General features: G+C 47.3%; 1 long non-coding RNA gene across 1 annotated transcript; it reads left to right on the top strand.

The window, feature by feature from the left end:
• The first annotated feature begins 10,841 nt into the window (after positions 1 to 10,841).
• Positions 10,842 to 19,966, top strand: LOC108317233. The gene is made up of 3 exons (XR_001830653.2): positions 10,842 to 10,993; positions 17,237 to 17,300; positions 19,062 to 19,966. It is a non-coding gene; the product is annotated as an uncharacterized LOC108317233 (long non-coding RNA).
• Positions 19,967 to 21,542: the final 1,576 nt, after the last annotated feature.

Genomic DNA, 21,542 nt, shown 5'->3' with positions numbered 1-21,542 from the left:
TCACCCATTCCCTCACTGAGAGGCACCCAATTCACTCATTCATTTATTCATTCTTCTACTTCCTAAGAGGACTTACTCTCCACGTTGAGCACACCTTATAATGATAAGCATGGCATTTCCTTTAATTTTCTTGGAACATATTCCAGACTTCTTGCTCAATTAAAAATACGTATGTCTATTCAGGAAGATTCTCTCTCAAACACTTATTCCTGGAGGAATTGATCCTTAGAAACTTTGACTTAGGGGTGTATCTTTTCAAAATTGTATTGAAAAATAACTGCCTTTTGATAAATAGGTATGAATCCTGTTAGAAAACATCAGATGTTTGAGATGTAACTCTGGTATGAGTGTTGTAAAGAAAGGAGCACTTTCTCTCTGGTGGGTTCCTGTGATGTCCTGAGGTTTCATTTCAGTGTATTTGTTTGTTTGAATTAGAGAGAAGCCAGAGGGGTCATATAGGGGGCCACCTGGCTGGTCAGGCTGGTCTCCCAGGAGTACTACCAAAGTGAGTCTCTGGTCTGGTCCTGGCTTCTCAGGGCAAGAAATTATTTGTTAGGGCACCTGGAGGTGTTTGGTTTAGGACTGCCTGTTCCTTAATCAAAATCACAAGAAGCTGACATGTGAAGCATAAGTCCATTTCATGCATATTTAGTGCAAAATATACCAGCCAAATGGTCAAGAATATGTGTAACACTGGTGGCTGCTGGTGTCTGTCCGTAAGGGCCTCATGTATCCATCTCCATTGCAGAAAGGTCCATCTCAGGGCGCATAATAATTTTAGCCATTGGTCAGGCTATCCTCCTCCCTGGCTTCTCCCCAACAATATTAGGGCTGGAGTGACAATTTCTGGATTAAATTCTCTTTCTAAAAGTTCCCATGTTTCTCATTTCAATTTGGAAGAGCCTTTCTTGAGACTGGTTCTTTTCATTCACTATGACCAGCCTGGGGACCCATTTGGTGACATGATATTGCCTTTCTGAAAATGTATGCTCACCACCCAGTGGGCCTGGGGTTCTTAAATTTCTCTAAGCCATGCATTCACTGACTGTCCCTCAGAGTCTATCATTTCAATAGGCAGTTGATTGCATCTAGTATACTAAGTGTTTCTGCATGTCAGGGGGCCCTTCCTGAAGGGCTGAATGGACCCCGCTGGTGCCTCCATGTACAGACAATGTTGACAACGAACACACAAAAGAGAAGAAATGATCAATGTGTCTGTGAACCCAAAGCAAACTGAAAGCCTGCTCTGCCTGCCTCTGCTCTGCCTGCCTCTGCTGAACTTCAACCTCGTTTAAGTGTAGCAGCACTGAATGTTGTGTAGAGGTCTCAAGATTTGAAAGCTCCAGTCCTTCAGTACACATGCTGGTGCTCACGCATATATATTTGAACATATGAAAGAGTAAGTCAGCCCAGGCGTGCTGCTCACGCCTGTAATCCCAGCACTTTGGGAGGCCGAGGTGGGCGGATCACAAGGTCAAGAGATCGAGACCATCCTGGCCAACATGGTGAGACCCCGTCTCTACTAAAAAAATACAAAAATTTGCTGGGCATGGTGGCGAGCGCCTGTAGTCCCAGGTACTCGGGAGGCTGAGGCAGGAGAATTGCTCGAATCTGGGAGGTGGAGGTTGCAGTGAGCCGAGATCTAGCCACTGCACTCCAGCCTGGTGCCTGGCGACAGTGAGAGTCTGTCTCAAAAAAAAAAAAAAAAGAAAGAAAGAAAGAAAAAGAGTAAGTGAACTAGTGAAAACCGAGTTTTGCACTTAAAAACACTAAAAATATGTATAATCTTTCTTGCGTATATTTTCACAATCAAGTTTGTATGTTACAAATTCTAAAAATCTCAGTTTGGCCTGAATATTTATATTTAAAAACCAAACCTAATCTGATGGAAAAGCAGATGATGTCTCATTTATGCTTTCAGTAACACACCGAAAATGTGTGTCACACCAATGTGTGTGGGTAGGTTTTGCCTGTTCAAACTCTCACAATAGGCAGAGATGATTGATAACAAGACCAACCTGAGGTTGCTTCTCTGAAGCCCCACCCTCTCCCTCCACCACTGCAAGGACAAGTGGTTTTCTTTCAGTAGCATGGAGACTCAAAGTTAAAAAGAAAAAAAAAAAAAGTAGCATTGATTGGTTAGTCAGAATGCTTTCCTGGCTGGAAAACCACCACCAGAGGGGCCAGGAAATGACCATTTTCAGCCTTCTGTGGTACGTGAAGCATAAACCATACACAGTGTCATGTGAAACCAGAGAAACTCACATATTTCAGGAAAATCCCCTTACCCCTCTGGGTTGTTGGTTTTTGTTCTATGTGAATCAGATTCCTGTATTTTCCTACGCAGCAGCTATGGTTCCTGCTGGAAGGAAACGGAAGATTTCAGTTCTCTGGAGGGAGCTTCTCACACAGCACACAGGTTCTTGCTGAAACCCTGTTGCATTTCCTCTGTAGGACACACAGGTTTATCTAAGCTGTGAAAGCAACACAGAGATAAGACCCATGTGTTTTCCTTGCTACAAAAAAGCTGTCTACTTCCTGTCTGGAGAAACTGGGGACACTTGATTTTGAAGGGACTTTAGCAATTTAAGCATAAAATCAGACTTTTTCCTTTAATTTAAATTCCACCTCTCCCTTGGGTGAGTGCTGTTTCTAAGTTATTTAAAGATTCAGAAAGTAGCTAGAAGGTCACTGGGTTTGTGGCTGCATTGGCTCTTACTCTTGTGCAATAAAACCACATTTTGCTTGTTCCCTTAGATGAGGGCAGAAATGACTGGATGGAATGCCCACCTGCCCATACAGTTTGAAGAGAACAGTCCAAGTGCTCAAATACTTTGAAACCGCTTAAGAAATCAGAAATAGTAGGAAACTACATCTGGAGTCACAGAATATGTTAATGTTAACCCGTGTGGCTGGAATAAATGTGCAAGCTGATGTGTTAACCTCTGATATATGTGGAGATATTTCCCTTATGTAAATTTCAATTGTCCACAAGGTAAGTTCATTTTCTATAGAGTCCAATTTGATTTTAACATTTTTCATGATCATTTGTGTGTGTGTGATTTTGTTTTTGGTTTCAATCAATCAATGGTAGCAATCTGAGATAGTCACGTGGTCCAGTTCTCATGCCTCAGTTTCCTCATTTATAAAGTGGGAATAATAATAGTATCTACAGCCAGGCACGGTGGCTCACGCCTGTAATCCCAGCACTTTGGGAGGCTGAAGAGGGCAGATTACTTGAAGTCAGGAGTTTGAGACCAGCCTGGTCAACATGGTAAAATCCCATCTCTACCAAAAACATAAAAAATTAGCTGGGCGTGGTGACATGTGCCTGTAATCCCAGTTACTTGGGAAGGAGGCTAAGGCAGGAGAATCGCTTGAACCTGGCAGTTGGAGGTTACAGTGAGCCAAGATCGTGCCACTGTACTCCAGCCTGGGTGACAGAGTGAGACTCCATCTCAAAAATAAAAATAATAATAATAATAGTGTCTGCCTCTGAGGGTGCTTCTCTATTAATTTAGCAAACATTATTGCAGGGTCCAAAAGTGTTACGCATTGAAGATACGTGGAGAGCAATGCCTATCCCTGACTTCCTGGATCTTAGGGATCAGGGAGAAAAATGAAGGTGTAAGCAAGCAAAATAATAATAATGATGACAACGCTAATGATCATTTCACATGGTGTTAAACTAAGAAGAAAAAGAAAGGGTTACAAGGGTGACCTGATTGATTTGAGGGAGAGAATGTCTCCACCTGAGGTGGAGACATTTAAATGGAAGAATTAAAAACATAAAATTAGGCAAGGGCTAAGTATTGCAGGCAGAGGAAGGGAACGTGCAAAAGCCCTGGGGTGTGAACGTCTTTAAAGGCTGAAGAAGCCCAAGCAGGTGGTGCATGGTTAGGCATGTGCTGTGGGCTAATGGAGTCAGCTGGCAGTAGGCATGTCCAGGTGGTGCTGGCTTGTAGGCCCAGAGAAGCAATTGGAGTTTTCCTGAGTTCAGCGGGAAGCCACTGGAAGCCTTTAACACAAGGGCAGAACTTGACCTCATTCCCATTTTTAAAAGATCTTCTGACAGCTGATCTTCCCTGGACACCAAGAACCACATGGTCCAAACCTTTACTCCTGCAAACACTGGTCCCCCCAACTATGAGATGCTCAAGGAGGAGTAAGAGGTGGCTTTGCTGGGGGCCCCCACAACCCTGCTCCTGCGACGTCCACCATGATCCACAACTGCAGCGAGACTTCTGTGCCCGACCATGTCACCTTGGTCCCTGTTCAACACCTTCTTCATGAAGTCCTGCTGCCTGGACTTCACAGCATTTGCCTACTGCATGAAGTCCAGGGACAGGAAGATGGTTGGCTACCTGACCGGGGTCCAGGCCTGTGCCTCCACTCCCAAGTGCCTGAACATCTGGGCCCTGGTTCTGGGCATCCTTATGACCATTCTGTTCATCATCAGTCCAGTGCTAATCTTCCAAGTCCATCCGAAGAATAGGAGGCAGCACCCGGGCCAGGAGCTCTGCCCATAACCTGTCTTCCATGCACTCCATCTTCCATTCCTCGTCCTGTATCAACCCTTTATCCTCACACACGTTTCTGCAATGGCATTCAGTAAAGTACACGTGTCCCTGAAAAAAAAAAAAAAGAGCTCCCTAGCTAGCGTGTGGAGAGGGGACTAAGGAAGGAGTAGAAGCCAGGGCTTTCACTGTAAGGATTAAATGAGATAATGAATGTGTAGCGTTCGGTGTCATACCTGACCCATCATCATTTCCCAGTCCATGCTCATCATTTTTATTAATAATTATGACCTATACTAATAATAGTACTTCCTTGGTATCATAATCCGATGGTATAAACTCAACGTATATACCAGAAATTAAATGTCCTCTCTGATTTCAGTCACTGCAATTTCAGAAAACAAAATTGTTAGAAAAATTTCCCAGTCTGTGGCCTGGGGGTGGGGAACCCCTGGTCTACAGAAGACTCAGGCCTATCAAGCCTGAGTCAGGAGATGGGAAGTGAATCTATTGGCAAGTTAATTTTGATTCCCAAGTTCTTCACCTTGTTATTGCCCACATAGTTAACAACATGTGTGAAGTGCAAACTTTTTGCTGAGCCAGTTTGTGAAATACTTTTCACTAATTAAATTAGTATGCCAATCCATAAAAGAAGCCACTTCTTAAAAATACTGTTTTTTGGTTTTTGGTTTTTTTTGGAAATCACAATACGGTACAATACCTACTTTTGTGAGATTTACTTCAGACCCAAACAAGGATACATGCAGAGAGAATGTGTGTACATGTCAAGCTTTGGGAAAGAGATTTACTGGCTATCCAAAACCAAATGCATGTTCTTCTCAACCTCTAGGCAGTAGGGCAGGATTGTATTCCTGTCTGACCAACGGGAAATCAGAGGTACAGTAGGCCTGAGTCTTCTCTAGACTAGGGGTCCCCAATCCCCGGGCCATGAACCAGGATTGCCAATTAGCAGACACTCTTCATCACTCCCATTACCACCTGAGCCCCACCTCCTCTCAGATCAGTGTTGGCACTAGATTCTCATAGGAGTGCAAACCCTATTGTGAGCTGTGCGTGTGAGGGATCTGGGCTGCATGCTCCTGATGAGAATCTAATGCCTGGCCAGGTGCAGTGGCTCATTCCTGTATTCCCAGCACTTTGGTAGGCTGAGGCAGGTGGATCACCTGAGGTGGGCAGTTGGAGACCAGACTGGCCAACACGGAGAAACCCCGTCTCTACTAAAGATACAAAATTAGCTGGGCATGGTAGCATGGGCCTGTAATCCCAGCTATTCAGAAGGCTGAGGCAGGAGAATCACTTGAACCTGGGTGGTGGAGGTTGCTGTGAGCCTAGATTGCACCATTGTTTTCCAGCCTGGGCAACAAGAGTGAACTCTGTCAAAAAAAAAAAAGGGGCGGGGGGAGAGAGAGGAAAGAGAGAGAGTGAGAATGAAATAAAGAAAGGGAAGGAAGGAAAGAAGGGAAAGAACAAAAGAGAAAGAAAAAGAAAGAATTGAATGCTTGAAGATCTGTCACTATCTCCCGTCACCCTCACATGGACCATTTAGTTGCAGGAAAACAAAGTTAGGGATCCTGCTGATTCTACATTATGAGGGGTTTTATAATTATTTCACTATATATTACACGTGATAATAACAGATATAAAGTGCATAACAAATGTAATGTGCTTGAATCATCCCAAAACCATCCCCCGACATCTGTGTAATACTTGTTTTCCACAAAATGGTCCCTGGTGCTGAAAAGGTTGGGGATCGCTGCTCTAGACCCACAGAGCAAATGTGGGAGCAAAATGCTGAAGAACTTTGCTGACTCTTCTCAAAGCCTCAGTTTTCTCATCTATCAAATGGCGGTAACAATCATGCCTTCATTTTAAGGTTGCTGTGAGGACTGAGGGAGAGAATTCACAAAAGTCTTTCCATTGGGTCTGACACAAAAAGAGTTAGACAGTTGTTAATTGTTGTGGCTATCATTGTTACTCAAAGACGAAAGTACCTACTCCATTTGACCCGTTTAATTCTAGATAAAAGAAGGATGGCTCTGACAGTCTAAGGAGAACTGCTTTGGAGATCAGAAAATGTTAGTGTGATGACCTTCGACATCCTGGCTATGACCCTCATTTGATCCTTGAGCCAGGATGAAACCTGGAATAGAGCCCCTGTGCCACTGGCTCCAGCTGTCGCGTCTTCCGAGTGCCCTCTTTAACGTGGCAGACTCACAGCTCTCTGAGAGGTGGCTTTCCCAAAGCTGCTTGAAATTACACTTGTAACCTGGGAGTTTGATAAGCCAAGGGGTCTGGGGTTTCAATTCCTTCTGTCCTCTGCTTTTCTAACTCGCAGTAATTATCTTTGTAATGCTCTAATGCTGAATAATGATGCTGCTAATGCAGGCTGCATTTCGCGCACAGGTGCCAGCTGTTACCTCGCCGGGCAGCTGACCGCGCTGTGCACACTTAGGCGCATTCACTGAGCCCAGCCCCAGCTCACACCAACTAAACAAAGAAAGCCCCGGCCTTCCTACCGATCCACCCCGCCCCTCTCCCTCGGCCTTAAGGAGGCCCTTCTCCCTCCCTTCCCGGCCCACGCTCTCCTCCTCCGCCCCTCCCTCACTTCTTCCCCCAGCAGCCCTCCCTCCCCTTCGGTGGTTTCTTCCTGCAACAGAAATCCAGGAAACCGCCCCCCACATTTCCTTTACCCACGATTTTCTCCAGAGCCTGACTCACACACAATTCAGCTTGATTTGGAGTTCCCTTTTCTCTGCCCCATGAGAAACCCCAGTTCTCCCATTCGTTTCTGGGAGTACAGGCTTGCCAGATAAGGTTGCTTATTTTTGAGTCTGATAATTGACCTTTCGTCATGGGGGTGGGTGGGGGAAAGCATACTGAAGACAAATTACCAAAGAACAAATGTGAGGCTGTTGGCTTTTCTCACACACACACACACACACACAGGCGCGCGCGCGCACACACACACACACAAACACACAAAGACCCTTTACATATTTGTCCATAGAGCAGCCTTCAGCAGACAACATCTGCAGGATGAGTCGTTTTTCCGTAACTTTAATCTCGTAATTCATTGTTTCCCCGGTGCTGGTTACAGTCGCTAAGAGGGCAGAACGGCAGGCCAATTTGTCACACAAACAAATTTAAATGTGGACCAAGGGGTTTGCCCACCTTATGATGAGTGGTTGACTTGTGACCAAAAACACAAAACAAAAACAAAACAAGAGGTGGAGTTGAGGTGGTCTGAGGGACAAGAGTTGCAGTTTCGAAACAGAGTGGAGGCTCCTTTAATCCTGACAGCCCGAATGCTGCAGGGGTCACAGCACATCTGCTCTGGAGGAAAGACAAAGGGCAAGGTGGGGCCACAGGAGCCTGCGCGGGGCTCTCGGCTGGCCGGGGGCGGCGTGCGTCGACCTGGGTGCGGGCGGAGGGGCCGGCAGCTTTGTGCGCCCCCGCCAGTGCCCGCCCGCAGCCCCACCGCAGCGTTTAACCTTGACTTCTCCCTCCTCGCTTCTGGCACGGGAGGAAAGCCGGTCCAGATGGGCGTCCTGAGTGTGACGACGTCCCCTCCCGCCCCCGCGCTCTCGCGCAGATGTCGCATGCTGCCTGGGGTCCTGCCATGCCGCCCACCTAGGCAGCGGGCCCGGTGCGCCCCGGGGTGGCGGGCACACCCCTCACCCTCTCCGCCCGCCTGCCCGCCCCGACGCCCTTCGCATTCCCTTCTTCATCCCTGGCCCCTCGGACCCGAGCGCCCAGGCCAGCTCGGGGTGTTCCCACGGGGGTCTCCGGGAACAATGGTGAGCCTGTGCTCTGCCGGCTGGGGGGGGCGTCGTCCCCGCAGCTGGCGTGTCCCTCCCGGCTGAGCGCCCAGCCGCCCCAGCCACCCCAGCCACCCTAGTCTGGGCCACCTCGCCGGGCGCTGTGGCCAGGCCGGGCGGGGACATCTGAGGCCCCAGAGACCCGCGCTCATGGACAAGTGTCGCCCGCGCCGGGCAGGGCCGTGGAGACAGACCACGTAGTGACAGGCCGGAGGCGGCTGGAGGGATCCATAATTTATGATGTTGTTCTTACCAATCCGGTTTGGGATTTCACAAGCGTTGTCAGTTTCCTTCCCATTTGTTGCTTCCGTCTATCCTTTTGGAGAAAACTTTTTCCCTCCCAGGATAGAAGCAGTTGCCCTCCTGAATTAATGTGATAAGAAAAGAAAAAGTGGGATTGATGGTGAAGGAAATAGGGGGAACACAGGTAAGGGGGTGGGGCTGAAAGAAAGGTTGCTTAGTCCTTTGTGTACCTTCGACCAATTTTACCCAGACCATGAAGAAAAAAGTGGCCATTCTCAGAGAGAAGGGTTGGAGGGCTCCTGCTGAGAGGTAGCAAGAGCAGATCTTCCCCACCACTACCACCCATCATCCTCCTCAATTGCAAGCAAATAAGCCCCTTGGCCCTAAGGCTTTTCTTACAGTGCTGCAGGACCCACCAAAATGAACTTGGGTCTCCAGAAAGTAAGCTGTTAATTGTTCCTCCTTGCATTGCTTCCAATCTGGGCCATCCTCGGGAGGGACCCGCCTTGAGGCACTGCAGCCTTAGTGCTCCTAACTTAGGATACATTTGCGGACCCTGGGGCAAAGGATACTCCTGTCTTGAAAGTTCCTTAAGTTGCGTTAGTGACTGGGGAAAATTTTATGGATTTTATCAAGTTTTAGTGCAATGAATAAGTATTAGGCATAGCAAAGAGCCCTAAACCAGCTGGGGGAAGTTTTTTCTCAGGCCACCTTTCCAGGTTTTTTTTTTTTTTTTTTTTTCCAAGAAAAGAAACTTTTATTCCAGACCCCCTCCTTTTCTCCTTTGGGTTTGGTGTTGCTAAATGGAGCTCAGGCCGGAGAGCAGCTGTTGCCAATGCCTGCTGCGGTTGTCTCTGCAACACAAGCCTGTAAAGACTTGAGTAAGAAGAGGTTTGAAGTGAGGAGATCTCTCCCAGATGCTGCCAGTGCAGGGGCAACGGGAGGGTGGTCCCAGGCTGCTCCCATTGCTCCTGTGGGTGAGGAGGGGACAGGCCTGGGAAGAGCCGGGAGCTCCCGAGCCAGCAGCCCCTGCAGATGGCTGGGTCATTTTGTGGTTTACAAATGACCAAGTCAGGTTGAAGCCACAGTCGCTGTGGTTACAGGCACCCGTGATTAGTCACACAGTTAGTGACCCAGTTACGACACACCCTCTTTTAAAAAGGACATTATTCAACATCTTGCTAGCTTGATTTCAGAAATGGTCCCCTTATATAAGGAAAATGAAAACTGCAAGGGGTAGGGGATTGAAACCTAGGGTGTGTATTCAGGTCTGCCAGGAGTTTGGTTTGCTGAAAAGGAGCACAGGTGGGGTGTGACTTTTGTGGAAAGTAGAAGTCCACTGAACTTGGACTAGAGATTGCCTTCCAAATCCAGGTATGAGCCTTTTAGAAGGAAGTCAGAAAGGGGCCTGAGAGAGAAAGACAAGGGCCTCCTGAGCTTCGACTTGGCTCAGTGTTTGTGGCCAGCTGTGAAATGAAAGTGGGGAGTGAGGAAGGCAGGAAGGGGAAGAAGAACCCTGAATATGGAGGCTCGTGTGGGTTTTTACTTTTTAAAAATAGCATTTCTTTTACCACAATGCTGCAGGAACTTGTAAACATGAATCTCCAGCAATAGTAAACAAATTAGTCTAAGTTCTTTTATGTGCAAAGTAAGTAGAGCAAGTGTCTCTCTCTCTCTATCTCTTTCACTCTCTCATTTTTTTTTTTTTTCACAAAGAGAAAATGCAAAACAAAAATATTCCCTCCCTTAAAAGCTTCTTTGCTGGTGTTTGTCCAGGAACAAATAGTCTTTTATTCGAATGGTGTCCAAAAGTTCATAAGCAAAAAAAGTGCCCAACGTCTGGTCACCCACAATACAGTCTCTGGCTACATAGTGGAGCTTTTCTGTCCTGAATTTGTGATCTGCTATCAGAGTCCTTTAATTTCTCTGAACAGAAGGCTCTTTGGAAGAAGAAAGGATGGGGGTGGGGAGCAACACTGGAATAGGTCTTTTTTTTTTTTTTTTTTTTTTTTTTTTTTTTTTTTTTTTTTTTTTTTTTTTTGCTGTTTTCTTCCAGTCAGCAAGTAGTGCTTGGATTCTTCTGATCTTCCCCAGCATCTTCCCGAGGTGCGGGCCACGGAAGGGTTAAGGAGGCCACGGGCAGGTTTCCCTGCAGGGGTGGGGCAGCTGGGCAGGCACCACCCACCCCTGAGGCCCTTTATCTCCTTTGGAGATTTTCCTTTTACCGTGTGTTTAATGCAATCTTCAGTGATGACCGTCTTTTTAAAGCCATAGGTTTCCTTTAACTGTCGGGAGTCTACAGATATTCTCGACATTCCAAATGTAGGATCTGGCCAGATGAAAGGAAAGAGGCAACCGATTAGGGAGAAGATGGACTGTTGTTTTGAAAGATGGGTAAAAATAATGATTTGAAACTAAATTTTAATTGCTGATAAACAATCATTTTACACATTTGGCTGCTTTTTGTGGGTTGAAGCTACCGTTTCAATGATTTCAGTTTGGTACACCTTTACATCACAGCCTTGATAAAAGCTGGGTACTCTTCTATGTGCCCCGATGCAGGCAGGAACAGGGTGCCTCAAGGCCGTGCTCTCATGGAGCTTTTATGGGGTGGCAGTGGGGGCTAGGAATTAATTTTAAAAATAACTTTTGGGGGCCAGGAGCAGTGGCTCATGCCTATAATTCCAGCACTTTGGGAGGCCGAGGCAGGTGAATCACGAGGTCAAGAGACCGAGATCATCCTGGCCAACATGCTGAAACCCCATCTCTACTAAAAATACAAAAATTAGCTGGGCGTGGTGGCGCACACCTGTAAATCCCAGTTACACAGGAGGCTGAGGCAGGAAAATCGCTTGAACCCGGGAAGTGGAGGTTGCAGTGAGCTGAGATCACGCCACTGCACTCCAGCCTGGCGATAGAGCGAGACTCTGTCTCAAAAAAAAAAAAAAAAAAAAAAAAAATGGATAGGGATAAGTGCCTTGAAGATAATAAAACAGAATAAAGAGGTTTCTCTGAGGAGTTGATATTTGAGCCAGCCATGGTGCCCCTTGAAAGAAATGGTCCAGGCAGAGATGGCACAAAGACCTGAGGCCAAGATAAGCCACGGGGAGGCCCCTGTCACCGGGTTGGGGAGAAACAGAGTGGAGAAGGGGCTCAGGGTCCCTTCACCCACAGACTCCTCTGTGCTTACCAGAGTTGGTGATTTGCACACCCCCCAGGAGTGCTGTTATTACTGTGGCTTGCCTGTATTCAGCATCTACTTGATTCAGGTCCACTTGCAAGCCAGCAACACAACCGAGAGTTCAGACCTCTTCCCTTTTATCTGCAAATCTCCTTTGCCTTGACTTTAAAGCCAGCCATATTTATTGAAAGCAGCAGAAGCAACAGAGCAAAGGAAAATAAATGGGGTCTGATGTGCGGGAGGGAGGTGGAAAGGCCTATGTCTTGGGAGCTGGCAGACTGGTGCGAGGGGCTGGGGTTGCAAAGGTTTGAGGTGAGAGATCCATGACCCATCCAATGCAGGACCAAAATTCCTCTCAGGTGAGTTTTGTGCCCACCGGAAGCAGTCGGCTCTGATGTGAGCGTGGCTTCCTTTCTTCTCTTCCTTTGATTCTCCTTGTGCTTATATGCCCCAAGGGGCCGACGTTCAGTCCCCAGATTTGCCCCAAATGTCTACCTGGAGGCCTGCAACTCTTCAATCACACTCCGTGGCCTGGGGAGTGAGTCCACAGATTTGGTTCTTCTCTCCGTGGAGTTCCTGGGAAAAGAGGTCCTCTCTCCTCCNAGATGAAGTCTCGCTCTGTCGCCCAGGCTAAAGGGCAGTGGCGCAATCCTGGCTTAATGCAACTCCTACCTCCTGGGTTGAAGCGATTCTCCTACCTCAGCCTCCCAAGTAGCTGGGATTACAGTCACACCCCACCACACCTGGCTAATTTTCTTTGCATTTTTAGTAGAGATGGTGTTTCACCATGTTGGCCACACTGGTCTGGAACTCCTGACTTTAAATGATCTGCCTGCCTCAGCCTCCCAAAGTGCTCAGATTACAGGCGTGAGCCAACGTGCCTGGTCCCTGCTTCTCTTTTTCCTAAACTTGGGTTCTTGATGGAAGGTTTTCCAGTCCTTGGGAAGAAAAATGAGGGAGAGGAAGAAATAAAGGAAGAGTATATGAGGCAGCAGGAAGAAAAGGAACTGGGGCCTGAGGCGGGGGTGGGAGGACTCTTCTGCCTTCATCCCCAGGCCTCCATATTGGGGAAAGAATTGTTGTCAGTTGTAAGTAAACTTATGTACTAAGATTGACTCTTTCTGGCCTCTTTTAAAATGGGGTGCTGTGGACACCCCAGCTGTTTGCCTCAGGCAGGTACCCTTATGGGGTCTCTAAATGGGTTGGCCTGCCCACCTCCTGTTCCTCTCAGGGCCTCTGCTTCCTGGCAGGGCTGCAGGGAGCTTTACACAGGGGCCCTGGGAAGTTGATTGGGAGCTAGCTGTTCTCCATCTCTGCACTATCAGCTCTCAACGGCGCCTTGTCATGTTGAAAAGGGCCCAGAATAGCAATCCTGGGGCTCTTTACAGTCAGGAAGGCTCTGGAGAAGCCACCTCTTTTGGGCAGAGGCAGCTGCCAGGCAGAGGCAGGAACATGGGCCTAGAGGCCTGGGCCTCCTTTTCTCCTGCCCTCTGACTGCCACCCTCTCCTGGCCCCACTCATCAGAAGAGAAGCTAGGCTTCCTATCTTTTTCAACTTCAATTCTCTTCCACGATACAGACTTCTGCTTTGTTTCATCAAGCTATCTAAAGTCACAGAGAACTGATATTCTCCTTTCCCCTGCCCCCCACCCCCCATTCCAGCTTTCCCTTGATCTCCCAAGTTCCAGCTCTAAGTTCCAACACAGTGGGTCTGATTCCTAGCTCTGCTGCTTACTGGGCATATGACCTTGATAAGCTATAGGCTTTTTTGGAGCCTCAGTTAACTCATTTGTAAAGTGAGAATAGTAGTGCCACCCATCTCATAGACTTGCTGTGAGAATCAAACAAGGTCATTGATGAAGAGTTCCTCAAAACGCCTCGCTCATGCAAAGGGCTCAAATACATGTTTGCCATTACAACAATCAGCACTGAATCTTGCAAGCTAGCTCCTCCTTAATTGCTCTCCTCTCTTGGCCTTCATAACTTCCTATTATGCTCTGGGGCTGGACTCTGATCTCTGCTTTCTGACTTATTCCTTGAAGGTCTCCTTCCATCTTCGTCTCTGCTCTTCTTGACTTAACTGGAAGGTTCCTGTTGGCCCTATATTTGGCTCACACTGTAGAAGCTCCTTCATTCATTCCACCATCACCTCTAGAAAAGACATCTCTGGCCTTTGCCTCTTTGCATCTGGTGTCCTGAAACTTTAAGTTTCACTTGGACTTCTTGTGCCATCACCAAACCCAATCCTACTCTCACGAAACCAAATCATCATATTCCTGCTAAGCCAGAAATACTCTCTCAACTTCCAAATGTCTTGGAGCCATACTTGTTCCATCTTCTTTTGAATACTCTTCTTCTCTACCACTGTCCTCATCTACTGAGACTCTGGTCCAAAGCTTTTTTTTCATAGCTGTCTCCTTACAGCTATTTCTTTTCCAAGACTGTCAAACATGCCTAGATCCTGAACACCTCATGGCTGTGATGCTCTAGTTGCTATGTAACCAGACCCCCAGGGTCTGTGCTCCTCTCTGATCACAGGATGGGCTCAGCATTGGAGATATAACAGAGCAATGCCCTGCCTGCAAGGAGTTTACAGTCAAACCAGGAAGACAATACAAATAAGCAGTGACAATGAAGATCGACAAGTGCTCTAGGTGGTCAGGCACAGACGGTCACAGGGCCATATACTAGGGATACTTAACCTTAAGTTCAGAAGATTAGAGAAGACTTTGTGGAGGACACGAAATCTAAGCTGAGGCACAGGAGAAGAGTAAGAGCAGCTAGGTAGGGGAGGAATTCCACGCTGAGAGGCACAGGGTACACAAAAGTCCTTCAGGCAGAGAAGCATGACATGTTTGAGGAACTGAAAGCGGTTCAGCCTGGGCAGAGTGTGGGCAGGATGCTGAGACACAGGACTGGAGAGGTTACAATGAACAGGGCCCTGGAGACCATGCACATGAGTTTTGATTTTACCCTAAAAGGAAAGCCATGGGAGGGTTTTAAATGCTGCTGCTGCTGCTGCTGCTGCTGCTGGTGTGTGTGTGTGTGTGTGTGTGTGTGTGTGTATACACTGACCAGACTTGAGTATTGGCTGTTGGAAAGGAGCAAGACCAAGGCAAGGTTGTCGCCCACAGTATGGGAGGTGGTGAAGCCTGCACTAGGATGGGGAAGAGAAGCAGAAGGATGGGGACAGTATTTGAGAAGAGTTGAGATAGGTCGTATCTGGGAAGCTAAGAATGGAGGGATGAAGGGAACTCACAGGTCAGAAACATTAAAGGATATTAGTGACATTCACTGAGTCTGGAAACATTGGGAGCACGTGGAGGGAAATGGATGGATTCACTTAGTGCATATTGAGTCTCAGGTTCCTGAGAGACATCCACATGGATATGTCTTTGGGAGCACTGGGCATCATTGGCAAAACCAGGCAGAGACTTGCTTAAGACTTGAGATTCTGAGAAAGTGTGTGTTTATTGCTTCTATAGTTTGAGATCTTTCTTTCTCTTTCTTTCCTTCCTTCTTTCTTTTTTTTCTTTCTCTTTCTTTCTTTCTTTCCTTTTTCTTTTCTCTCTTTCTTCTTTCCCTCTTTCTTTCTTTCCTTCTTTCTCTTTCTTTCTCTTTGTTTCTTTCTTTGGTCTCACTCTGTCGTTCAGGCTGGAGTGCAGTGGCACAATCATAGCTCACTGCAGACTTGACTTCCCAGGCTCAAGCTATCTTCTCACTTCAAGTCTCCCAAGTAGCTGGGACTACAGGCACACACCACCACACTCGGCTAATGTTTTTAAAAAAATTTGGTAGACGCAGGATTCCCACTATGTTACCCAGGCTGGTCTCAAACTTCTGGGCTCAAGCCATCCTCCCACCTTGACCTCCCAAAGTGCTGGGATTACAGGCATGTAGTTTGAGATATTTTGATTGCAAGAAAAGAAATTCACTCAAGCTAGTTAAAATAAAATGTTATATTGTTCAAGTACACAGGCTCCATGGGAAACATTGCTCACAGGGGAGCTGTGAGAATGGGAACAGCTCTTCTGAACTACACAGGAGGACCAGGTGTCCTCTTGTTTCTCCATTTCTGCTTCCCTCCCTGCTGTGTAGGCCCGTCTTCTCTGCTTATCCATGCGACCGGTCTCCATCCTCTGTTACCTTTGCTCTCTACAGAACTGACTCCTTTCTAGTCTCGCAGCTGACCTAAGATCTGAATTAAAACGCTTACTGTAGACTTTACCACAATTTATACATCTCTTTATGCAAATTTTTGAGAAGAGGGGATCTGATTGGTCACTTAGAAGTCCATAGCTCAGCAGCTTTGGGTCAGGTGACCATTCTGATCCAATCAGTGACAGTAGTGTGTGTGTTTATTGGGGGGAATTCTGTGAAAGGGTGGAATCAGACCAGTTGTTCTATAGAATAATTTTTGGTAGGACAGGATGTTACACTTATTTATTTGTCTAACTTATTAAATGTTGATTCTGCTGCTACTACATCTTTCATGTAGCAAGAGGAAAGCATAAGACACTGAATGTGAATGACCCCTTTACCAGTGAGATGTTGGGCAATTTACACATATTCTTATAGCTTCAATTTCCTACTCTGTAAAATCAATGTCTCCTTTACCAGCAGAGGGAATTAAATGAGATAACGCTGTGACATGCCCGACAGATGGTAGGAAGCACTCATGACTGCTCCTTTCCTCCTGTTACTTCTTCTTATGCTTGTTCAAGTCACTGTTTTTTCAGAAAACAGAAATTGTACTTGTCAAATCACATTTTTAGAGTGATTCCTATGCATGAGCATTAACAAATATTTATGGAACAATCATATATTTTATTCCATTAGCAAGCACGTAATTGTAACCACTCAATAGCATCTTGGAAAACTGAGATGAGAAAAAAATCATTTACTCATAATGCTGCCATCTAAATGAAAACATAAACGATTTTATTTATTTCTTTTTAGCTTTTCTTCTAGGCATTTTTTTATTTTTACATAATAGAATCATAATTTACACATGATAAAAATGTGTTTTAAGGCTTTTTTTTTTTTTTTTTTNTTTTGAGATGGAGTCTTGCCTTGTTGCCCAGCCTGGAGTACAATGGTGGGATCTTGGCTCACTGCAACCTCTGCTGCCTGGGTTCAAGTGATTCTCCTGCCTCAGCCTCCCAAGTAGCTAGGATTACAGGAGCATGCCACCACACCCGGGTAATTTTTTGTATCTTTAATAGAGTTGGGGTTTCAACATGTTGGCCAGGCTGGTCTCAAATTCCTGATCTTGTGATTTGCCCACCTCAGCTTTCCAAAATGCTGGGATTACAGGAGTAAGCCACCATGCCCAGCCTAAGATGTTTAAACCTAAATTATTTGCAGAATGAAAGCCATATACTTTGAACACATTTGATGTTCATAAATCTAGAGTACTGATTGGCGTCTTATTTTAATTTCCCCTGTTTCACCCAGAACATCTCAGGATGGGGAAACATTTGGTGAGCACCATATTGGATTCTACCAAATTATGTTCCAGGTAAGAGCTATGTCCATTCAACTGCACTTTGAGATGTTGGATTTAACGTGAGGCTAATGAGGCCAAGCCATAGGTTTCGTTTTCACAGGAGCCAATTAGCCTTACCAACTACTATATCCACAGATTTTACCTCCATCCTGCTTTCCCACCTTGCAAATGAGCGCCAGGGGTCATAAGGAAGATGGAAAGAGAGCACAGAGAGTGCAATGCAAATTCATACCATTACTAGACAGTAACTCAACAGCCTCATCTTCGAACCATTAGATGAACTTCTATTAGGTGAAGTTCCATTAGGTGAACCATTAGGTGAAGTTCTAGATACAGCTAGAATACAGCTAGTCCAGAAATGGCTCTTTTCAAGGATGTTAGATGTAAAAATCTCTCTAGCTTCAAATGAAACAGGGTTAAGCAGCTCTAAACAGTGATGAACACTAGAGACTTCCTTAAGCGGTAAAGTCTTTCCTTAAATAAATACCACTCAACTGGTTGGAGTTAGTAATTTTGAGAGAAGTAAATTATAGCTGCTGATTGTTCTATGTCATTAATAAGCCTTGGAGAAGATCTGGAAAGCACCTGGGAGAGGCTGGAGAAATTTGGAAATATGCTGACCATCTCAGTCTAGTCAGCCTGCTATAACCCAATCCCATAGACAGAGGGGCTTATCAACAACATACATTTATTGCTCACAGTCCTGGAGGCTGGGAACTCCAAGATCAAGGTGCAGGCAGTTCAATGGTGAGACCCTGCTTCCCACTTCAGATGGTGTCTTCTAGCTGCATCACCGCATGGAAGGGGTGAGGAGTCTCTTTCAGGCCTCTTTTAGAAGGGCCCTAATCTCATGACCTAATTATCTCTCAAAGGTCCCACCTGCTACTACAATGGCTTTGGGGTATAAGATTTTCACATAAGAATTTGGGGAGGACACAAACATTCCAACCATAGGACCCATTATGGTGTTTGCCAGGGACATCTTAGAGCAGACACAAATTAAATTTCATTGGAGAAAAATGCATCAGGCTCTTTGGGAAATTTCTGCAATGATACCAAATATTTGTCACTGAGCATCTGCACTGATAGCATTTACTTTCTGTGCACTGATGTGCTTGCTTTTAAGGATGGCCTGACCACTCAGTCCCTACTCCCTGCAACTCCACAGAGGAGATATAAGCTGTCAGAAATATATCTGTGAGTCTGATGAGCCCTTTCACTCAGGTGACAGGGGTTTGTGCCACATTAATATTACTCTTCTTCACCTTTTGTGTTTCAGGGCTGGGCCTGGAGAAGGCAGGGATCTTGGCTCTTCAGGGTGGCTGTTCCTCAGCACTCACACATTTGCTACACTGGTTTAGTCGCACACTAGAAGGTCCATGTGTACCATGGAAGCTTTCGGGCTGTTTTTGTAGTATCTGGATTCCCACTCCCCCCATTACCCCAAGTCCTCTTTCTCTTCTTTGGAGAGGACACAGTTCAGGCTGAGAGCTCATGTGTGAGGCCTCCCTGAGTTGCTGTTTGATATTGTTCTTGCTTGTTACCGCATTGGTGGCATCGAATGTCCTTATTGATTTTTGCCTGATTGGTCCAACCTGGAGCAGGATCAGCTTCATAAATGGGACATCTTGTGGGCTGAAACATGAGATTTGTTTTAACAAACCGCTCCTGACCATCATCTCTTTAAGGGAAGCAAGGAAAGCCAATTGCTGAATTTCTTCTTGGCTCTCTCTGGTGATCCCTCTCAATCCTAGTTTTCCTGTTCTCTTTCAGGCTGCTTTCATCTGCTACTTACAAAACCAACAAGTAAAACAAACAAACAAAAACCCAAAACTAAACAAAAAACAACAAATGCCAAAGAATACTCACAGAACTACCAAATGATTCCCTGAGCCCCTGAATCAGAGGGAGCTGAATCATTCTGGCTGCTGAGTGCAGGGTGTTGGGAAAAAGTGCCATTGTGTAAGTTAAGGAAAGGGTCAGAAAATCCAAAAGACAGCAGAGGTGTTAAACAGCTTCTGTGCTGGGATTCTCCTTTTAAGCTATCCGAAGGCACAAATCAAGAATTGCAACCTTGGAGATGTAACAAATGAACCCAATTCTGGTGTCGTGTTTTATTTTAAAGTGAAATTCCACTGTTTCCCAAGAGTTTGCACATGAAGCTTTACATATTTTTCATGTCAGCCCCCTTCCCTGCCACCTTTGTTTTCCAGCCTGCCTCCCCCATAACAGCTGGACACATCACGGTTCCATTTTTCTATTGGTTGTGACTGAAGTAGCTTGAGGTCAATTATTTCCCCAGCAATTGACAAAGAATCTTGATGAAGAGGAAAGTGACATTGTCCCTTGAACAACACTGCTCCCTCCTCCCCCTGCCCTCCTGGCTGAGAGGAGAGAGCAGGGCGGACTTTCCTTTTGCAAGGAGCCCAGCAGGGCGGTGGCGGTGGGGTCTGTGGAAGTGCGTGGGTAACATATGGTAAGTGGAGAAAATATTTATATTCATGGTGAAAGAGCAGGAGAAGATCCAAAGAAGGTCATTCCACAGAGATTTCAAGAGACACTGACTTGATATTGTGTCTTTGACCTGGATACAACAGAGAATTTAAAGAAAGAGTTTGCTTTTGTTGCTTTCCTGCCACCGTCACTCCCAACAATCCGAATTATTGGCAATTCAAAAAAGAAAATATTCCACCCTCTACACTTGAAAGTATCACACTGGCCTTTCCCGGGGCCCGGCCAGGCTGCCACGCCTTCTCCCCTCCCTCTGCGCCTGGCCCCCAAAACCAGACTACCGAGCCGCAGTCCCTCAGCCCGTCCTGTCGGCGGTGTTTGTTGTCGTGACTGGGCGTCTAGGTGGGATGGATCGGGCACTTGGGGCGACTGGCTCTTGGGGGAAGATATAATGAATCGGTGTTAGATTACTTTCTGATGAGACACATGAAACCTCCAGTGCTTTAGTGCTTTCAGCAGGCATTTAGCATCACAGCTTCCTACGAAAGGTAAAAGGCCCTCTTTCGGTACCCCAGTGGCCAAATTCGCAGCTGTGGGTGGGTACCACCATCAAATGCGCGCGGGGCTCCGGGACAGAGGCGTCCTCAGGTACCCTCGAACCGCCCACACGCGGACGGACGGACGGACACGTGCGCGTCTGGTTACCGGGACTAGCAGCTGCTGGCGTCCAGTCTCCAGCGCCCAGCTGCGGCCCCGCACCCGAGACCCGCAGAGGAAACTCTCCATCTTGCCGTCGAAAGTTTACTCCCTTTCCCGGGTGTGCGGGAAGAGATGGCGCGAGGGCAGGAAGGCGTGAAACTGGGTTTTGCCAGAGGCCCACCGTGACTTTTCATTCACTCTCGTGTGGGAACTGCTGGCTTTCTACTCCCCGCCCCCCACCCCCACTCCAGTTCCCGAGGGGGAGGGAGTGAGATGGGATACAGGTGTGTCTGGGTCTCCGCTTGGGAGGGGCTCTCCCACTTCGGGACCCGTCGCGGAGCACCCCCTAACCTAGCGGCCTGCGGCACAGAGGCCGCGCTTAATGGATTCTTGCAGATAAAAGGGCCTGGCTACCTTTCTTTCCTATAATGGCCCCTGAGGCTAATGTCTTAAAGAGGAAACAAAGGGATTGTTTTACAGCACACAAGGAGGGTGGGGGGAGGAACAGGAGGGGAGGAGGAAGGGGCAGTGGATGCGCGGAGAGGGAGGTGGCCCCCTGCTTCTTAACCCTTCACCTCCTGCGACCGCCAGGTCCTCGGAGTCCCGCACCCTTACCCAGGACCCGAAACTGCGGGGAGGAGGCGACCGTGCGCGGAGGGCCTCGGCCTGTGACTCGACCTCCAGCTCCCCTTGCCCCCTTCCCCGTCTTCTTTTTTAAAGAACTTCTGAATGGGAGAACGGAAAAGATCAGGGGACCCGCATCTCGTGAGCTGCAGTTCTGAAAGTCAGTCCTAGAGGGGTCGCCTCTCGCGAGCCCCAGGTGCCCACGCAGGATCGACGCGTGGCAGTGCCACCGGGGCCCGGACTCTGGGACTGCCGGAGGCGGGCGCCTGGGGCGGGGACCCGGCGTGCGCGGAGAGCACCAGGTGAAGGCCGGGGAAAAACGGCAGCCCCGACACGCGGCCTGTAGCTCGCCCTGGGAGCTGTTCCCGGGTCCCTTTTAATACAGCCTTCAGGTGTGAGTGGGGTGTGCGCCGGCCGGGGGCGTCTCTTACAGGAAGTTTACATTTGCAAACTCGGGGAGGGGGAGGGAGGTGGAGGAGG

The sequence above is a fragment of the Cebus imitator genome, unplaced genomic scaffold, assembly GCF_001604975.1.
Source record: "Cebus imitator isolate Cc_AM_T3 unplaced genomic scaffold, Cebus_imitator-1.0 Scaffold199, whole genome shotgun sequence".
NCBI classification, from domain to species: domain Eukaryota; kingdom Metazoa; phylum Chordata; class Mammalia; order Primates; family Cebidae; genus Cebus; species Cebus imitator.
Note: the sequence above shows the minus strand (reverse complement) of the source record. Positions and strands in the feature narration are given on the sequence as shown.